This window comes from Carcharhinus amblyrhynchos, chromosome 7 (genome assembly GCF_965287045.1).
Source record: "Carcharhinus amblyrhynchos chromosome 7, sCarAmb.v2.hapA, whole genome shotgun sequence".
Lineage (NCBI taxonomy): Eukaryota > Metazoa > Chordata > Chondrichthyes > Carcharhiniformes > Carcharhinidae > Carcharhinus > Carcharhinus amblyrhynchos.
This window is the reverse complement of record NC_137330.1, coordinates 35,253,745-35,261,207: the sequence shown is the minus strand read 5'-3', so window position 1 is coordinate 35,261,207 and position 7,463 is coordinate 35,253,745. Positions and strand designations below refer to the sequence as shown.

Genomic DNA, 7,463 nt, shown 5'->3' with positions numbered 1-7,463 from the left:
AAACCTACTGCTTTCATGCTCAGAAAACTTTTCTTTGTCCACTTCACCTAAACCTGTCACATTTGTGCATATCTCTATAAAATCTTCCCCTCAACCTCTTTAGCTAAGATCACTTGACCTTGGAGTCTCTGTAACCTCTCAACGATGTTCACATGTGTTGACCAGAACTGGATTCGGTACTCTAATTGTGACCTAGCCTGAGCTTTATAGAGGTTCAGTATAACTTCCCTCATTTTGTACACTTGATGAAGTGCAAGATTCCGTATGCTTTGCTAATTACTCTCTCAATATGCCCTGCCACCTTCAAAAACCAATATACGTGGACCCCCGGTCCTCAGTCACTGCACACTCCATTGAACTGTGCCATTTAGTCAATATTGTCTCTCCCTATCCCTTCTACCTCACATTTTTCTGTACTAAATTCCAGCTACCACTTGTCTGCCCATTCTGCTCTATCTATGTCCTGTTGCAGTCAACCTGAATCATCCTCGCTGTTTGCCACACCTCCAAGTTTGCTATCAAGAAATTTTGACATTTTACTCTGTATTCCAAATCCAATTCATTTACATATGTCCAAAAAAAACAGTGGCTCTAGCACCAACCCTCATAGAGGATCACTGTCTGCTGCTTCTGCATTCTGAACATTTACCATTACTTAAAAGGTAAAAGTGCTGGAAATACTCAGCAGGGCTGGTCATATCTGTGGAGAGAAAAACAGAGTTGATATTTCAAGTTGACAATGTCTCTTCTTCGGATTTCACTTAACATAACTTGCCATTTTCTGTCCTTAAGCCAGTTCTTTTATCCAAGCTGACATTGCACCTTCAACTACATGAGCCTTAATTTTGTTAACCAGCCTTTTATGTAGCACGTTGTTGAATGTTTTCTTAAAATCTATACAGATATGACCAACTGTTTTCTGTTTATCATTCTTCTATTATTTCATTCCTAAAAAATGTATTAGATTAGTCAAGCACGATTGAAATATTTTAATGAGGTTACACATTTCGGATGTTATTTCTCTTCAAACTTTAATGTTGACTGACCTAAAGAATGCTGTTTGGAAAGGGTAAGTGACTTTCCATTTGGAAAGGGTAAGTGACTTTCCAGCACTGCATATGGGCCAAGACCAACAGCAGTGCTATCCCCGGCCCCCAAACTAACCTACTTCCCCCCCGCCACAATTGAAATCTTCCATCAGCAATTGGACTCCAAATGTGATCACTTGATCACTACCTCCTTTGCGAAAACTGACACCGTGAAATTAATGACACCTTAATAACCACCATTTCCCCCCATACCTCTCTCACTGTCTCTGATCTCTCTCCAACGGCCTGTAATCACCCATTACCTTCCTCTGGTCCATGCCATATCCACCCAACATTCTATGATCTCTAATCTGAGCTGTCGTGGCCTCTCCCATGGCGTTCCCTGGAATGCATGCCTGTCGATCAGACTGGCTTCTGGGCATGATCATGCTAGAAAATATGCATGAGTGCTGTGGGAGAACACCTCCAGCCTCACTTGGAGACATGACCTCAGTAGGTATCGGGCCATCAGGTTGCAAGGTATTGTTACACGTCTTCAGATGTTCTAATAAGGTGGTATTTATAACTGCATATTCCTTCCTAGTATCCAGGAACTCTAAGAGGTGGACTTCAGCTCAATGGTCTGGAATTGTTTGGAGATTTATTTTCTCCTGAATCTTTTTTAAACACAGTGGAGTGAGTCTTCCTTATATTCTGTAATATTTGATTAGTTGGTCACTTTTGCAATAACTTACTAACAAACCAAAATAATTTAACAAAGTCCAGAGGTAGCATTTTGTGAAAGAGTAGAGCCAATTTCTCTGTACTATTCCTCATAAAAAGGGAAGGCAAAACCAGAATGTCTGACCTGGGACTTCCAGCTCATATTACTGAGGTTTTGCAACACCATTAAGGGGCTGTTCTGGGCCTCTCAAGGTGAGCTTATATGGGCAGTATATAAAAGAACGTCAGGAGAGATTGCTCAGGAGGGAGAGGGATTAAGAGAGCCCAAGTAGCAACTAATTATCGATTGTGTTAAATAGAAGCTGCAAGGCTAGGTAAAAGTATTTCCCTTGTCTATCATTACCCTTCCCAACTGCTTCATTAAGACATGCATCCCCAAATGCAGCCTTAATAAAGAACATTCAACATTTCACCAACATGGCCCATTAGGTTGCATGCATCCAAAGAAATGAACTTTCAAGTCTACGTGGTCAAAAACATTTGAAGTTTTCAGCCTAATATTTTACAGGTGATTCAATTCCTTTTAAACATTAATTACAGCTATTGTTCACAACTCTTTGCCTCTGCGTTGTGCCGATTAACTTACTTGCTCTATCTCCTATTCTGATATATCCGCTAGTTGTTTCCTGAGTGATAGTTTGAGATGCAAGTAAATGGGAAGGATTCCCTGGAACCTCTGAGGACGATGGTGACCATTGTCCCCATGAAGATGTACTCCCTGAGGATCCCGTTTACAATCATTTTTTATATAATATCAGATCTGACGCCCTGTTGTATGCTGGCATTAGAGGATCCTTTAACTGACTGCCACTTTCAAGAAAGGCAGTGACATCTGTTACTAGTCCTTGCAGCGCACTTGTTTTAGGCATCGGTTCAGATTGCCATGAAAACAGCCTGAGTAGTTCCAGTTAATGTTTGAAATATTATGAAAATGCACCTGCCTTTATTTCAGTTAATATAAAATTTATTTATCGGTCACAAGTACGGCTTCAATGAAATTACTGTGAAAATCCCTTAGTTGCCATACCCTGGTGCCTGTTCGGGTACACTGAGGGAGAATTTAGCATGGCCAATGCACCTAACCAATATGTCTTTCAGACTGTGGGAGAAAACTGGAGCACTTGGAGGAATCCCACACAGACACAAGGAGAACATGCAGACTCCACACAATGATCCAAACCGGGAATCGAACCCAGGTCCCTGGTACTATGAGGCAGCAGTGCTAAGCACTGTGTCACCGTGTTACCCAGGAGTATCCAAACAGCCCATTGAGGCTACTCTGCTATTCAATAAGAGCACGGCTAATCTATTACATCAGCTTCACTTTCCTGCCTTATTCCCATATCACAATTTCCTTATCACCCAACAATCTATTGACCTCAGCCTTAAATATACTAAATGACTGAGCGCCCACAATCTACTGTTACAGAGATTTCCAAAGATTCACTCTCCAATGGATGATTTTTTTCTCCTCTCGTTGTGAAGGTATGATTCCTATTCTAGATTTTTCAACCGGGGGAAACAAACTCACAGCATCTACCCTTCCAAAACCATTTAATAATTCTATACTTTACAACGCTATAAGTTCTCGTTCTTCTAAACTCCAGGTCACATTCTACCTAATCACTCCGTATAGGAGAATCCCCTCATCCCAGGAATCAATCAAGCGAATCCTCATCCCACCCTCTCTAAGGCAAATATCTCCTTCCTTAAATAAGAGGACCAAAACATAGTACTCCAGGCGTAGTTTCGTAAGCTCAATAATTGCAACAAGATTTCCTTACTCTGATATTTAAAATCCTTTTCAGTCAGGGTCATCATGCCATTTGCTTTTCTAATTGTTTACTGTCCTTGTTAATGTTATGTGCAAGAGAAAAATGAATACAAATGTTTACTTGTCTATTTTCATTCATTCATGGGATGCGGGCATTTATTGCCCATCCCTAATCATCCTTGCTAGGCCATTTAAGAGTCAACCACATTGCTGTAGATCTGGAGTCACATGTAGGCCAGACCAAGTGCAGATTTTCTTCCCAAATAGGACATGAGCGATTGACGGATTTTTACAATCGACCATGGTTTCAGTGTCATCATTAGACTTTAAATTTTTTACTGAATTCAGATTTCACCATCTGCCATGGTGGGATTAGAACTGAGGTGTTTAGAGCATTTCCTGGGGTCTCTGGATTACTAGTCCAGACAATACCACTCAGTCATGACCTCCCCTGATTCCTCACCAATTGAAAAAATCATGTGACGTTTTAACATGTTAAAGATGCTATACAAATGCAAGTTGTTGCTGGGAAAAAAAACAGCAGGTTAGTGGCAGAGTCACGTTAGCATGTGGCAATCCCGTTTCATCAATATCCTGCTAACTGGAGAACTTCAAACTGTTTTCTCAACAGTTGCCCTTTGGAGCCACATCCGAATCTCATTTTCACAATAGTCTGTAAAACCACCAGTTTATTACATTCTTCTTGAAATGAACTGCACAGGTTCCATACATTGTTACTAAAGTGAGTATTATTGTGTTCACTTTCATTGCAGTAGGATAGCAAGCAGGTCAATAACTTGGAAGAGTTATTAACACTTAACAGTAGTACAGCAGAAGGAAATTACAATTTCTATCAAGAAATAAAAGCGCTTTTTTAAATAAAAATGAATTTGTGAGTTTCTCATTTAAGTAACAATGAAGGAGGATGGAGCATTTCAATTAAGCTGGGCCTTCTGTCAAAGTCTGAATGGTGCAATAGTCTATTATTCATGCATGTGTCCCCATCACTCGCAACTAATAATAACCTGTGTAAATTTAGAAAACTGTAAGAAGTTCAGTTCATTTGGTGAACAAATAAGCAGCTGAAAATTACAGTATAAATATAAAGCACCCTACAGCTTAACAAGGGCACAAATGCAAGAACAGCCAGGGAAATGTCACCTTCTGCTTTAGACCTGAACTCTCAGTGTCAGCTGAGCTCCACAAGCTTCTTATCATCAGCTGCACACATGCAGCTTTCACTTCAGAACAATGGGCTTCGCACGGGAATGAGCCGGCAATGTCACTGCTGCTGACACTTATGGGACAGTTGAAATGTCAGTTGCTCAGTGAGCTGGTGTGGTAGATGGAGATGGCAGCAATCGAGTCAATTATTGTTGCAATGGCAACCGCACCTGGGAGAGAAAGTGCTGATCCCATGCCTGCCTTATAACGGACATTCAATTTCACAGGTCAGCGCCAGCTCTTCATATCTTTAAGCACCTTTTGGCCACGCTTATACACATAAATTGTAAAGTTAAAGGTGGAAACTATAAATGTTTATCTGGCATTTAGATCGGCAAATTTTTATTTTCAGGGCCACGTTTTGTGATTGATTGTCATTGTCCCTCACCATCTTGATGGCAGCACTGTTTTAACCTTTAATCTCTTTGTCTTTAGAGATCTTGCTGAATCCATTATCAATGGAAAGTATCTCAGGAGCATGCAGTCTGTAGCTGCAAAATCTCACGCAGGCTGTTAAAATCACCATCGCAGATACCTCCTGTGCACTTCTCTCTTGCTTTGCATTCCTTTAAAAAGGAAAGAAATACTGCAGCAGGTAAATGTATTCCATTGCTTGATGCTAAGTTGCACAAATGAGTTAGTTTCCAGGTTTGTTTCCTGATCTGTTAGCCCTTTGTAATTTTAACTCATTCAAAACTCATTGTACAGAGTCAAAACCAAGCCCATGACCTTTGGAGACGAACATCACCGAGACTTCCCTCGGTGCTGTTAACTATTCAGCGACTACCAGTGTGAATGGGTGGATGCAGGAAAGGCTCTGCATAAGGTTAAACTATGATGGCAGCCCATCGGAAACAACCCCTGAAGAGCTTGTTGACGCGCTGACTATACACATTCACACGTTGTGAACTGTACTGGGGGAGGTATGGAAGATTCCTTGCTCCCCAGCCACGTTTCAGCTTGAATCACTGACGAGGGGAGGAGTAAGAGAGAAACAGTATACTTTCAGGGAAAAAAAAATCAATTTAGTTGAAACAAAATCGACAGGAGACACTTATTTTGAGTGCATCTGCATACCAGACTTGCAAAACATGCTTAAATTTTGATGTATTCATTGATCTTATAGTAATAAATCACAGGAAAGTGCATATCAGTTCTGTATAATTCACTTCTAGGTTATTTTAAGCAGATGACTTTGCATCATGCCTAAACCAATTCTGGTATGCATTACTCACCCTGCTTCCCAATTTTTAATTACCTGTGTTCTTTTTCAGCTTCTTTTCCAGTATGGCTTTGGGTCTCCAGAGTATATGTGCCAGCAGTTACACCTACATAAAATGTGGCTAATTAATTTGTTTTTATTCCTGACTACAAATCTACAAGTCCACAGGATGCGCCAATTAATAAGCAGGGTGTGAACAGAAACAATCACTTAAAGGAAGAAAAATATTTTTGGTGTATCAAGTCATTCCTTTTACCTTCTGGCGTCTGCTTAATGGAGCTGAGTGGATGAGGGGGAGAAGTAACTCACTGTAACTTGTTGTCTTCAACATCTATTAATACGAGAAATTGCTGTAGGTCAGTCAGCATCTGAAACATAAAGGCAGGTCAACACTTTGGATGATGCGTTTCATTTCAATGGAAGTATTCCTTTTGCTAACCCATCCTATTTCCACCTCTGCGCCATCACTCTATACTGTCCCTGCTTCAGCTAAAAGCCCTATTCATGCCTTTGTCAAATCTTGACTATTCCAAATCACTCCTGCTTGGCCATCCATATTCTTACCCTGCTCAAAATTTAGCTCATCCAAAAATCTACCAGGTTTGCCCCAACCTGCAGCAAGTCCATCCCATCAACCCCAACCTCACTGATCTACATTGACACTTGGTTAAGCAACACCCTGACTTTTTTTATTTTGGCATCTCTCTTTGGCCTCAGCCCTCCATATCCCGAGAAGCCTTCAAAATATCCACATTTCTCCAATTCTGGCCTTATGCCCAACCCTAATCCCTCCATCCTTTGTGGCTGAAACTTTAACCTAAATTCTGAAATTCCCCTCCTAAACCACTCCATCTCTCTACCCCCATTTCCTCCTTTAAAGTCAACTACCCTAATATCTCCCTCTGTAGCACGGTGTTGAATTTTGTTCGATAAGGCTCCTGTGCGGCACCTTTTGCTGGGTTATGGCACTATATAATTGCAAGTTGTTGCTCTTGTTGTATCTATGTGCATGTTTATGCAAATACATCAACTATTCCAAATTGAATTTGAAATAAAACCTTTATCCTTACAGAGCTCAAATTGCGGCTGTGTTATTTACACAGCTGCAGAACCTAGTCTATGATATTTTTAGCTACAGTAGTTCTCATCGTGTCAACTGTACTGTACAGCAATGTCACTGAATCACACAACCTGTCACTGCTTCAGGCACTAGCAAACTGCTTCCTGCAATGCACACACATATACATACACACACACACACACACACACACAACTAGATTGCGATTTAATAGCATCAGTATCAAATTTTTTCAACTCTGCAACTTGTATAGGCTGAAGAAGGGTTAACACATTTAAAATACATGATTTTAAAAACTCTGGCTCCAGATCGATCGCAGCTGTTTTTGGTGTATTGTGCTTTAAATAAGCATTATTGTGTGTAGTGAGGTGAAAGGAAGTGGCCTTCATCAAA

At 40.6% G+C, this 7,463-nt stretch overlaps 1 long non-coding RNA gene across 1 annotated transcript; it reads left to right on the top strand.

The window, feature by feature from the left end:
• The first annotated feature begins 4,446 nt into the window (after window positions 1-4,446).
• LOC145345439 (uncharacterized) lies at window positions 4,447-6,992 on the top strand. The gene is made up of 3 exons (XR_013887066.1): window positions 4,447-4,997; window positions 5,206-5,365; window positions 6,045-6,992. It is a non-coding gene; the product is annotated as an uncharacterized LOC145345439 (long non-coding RNA).
• Window positions 6,993-7,463: the final 471 nt, after the last annotated feature.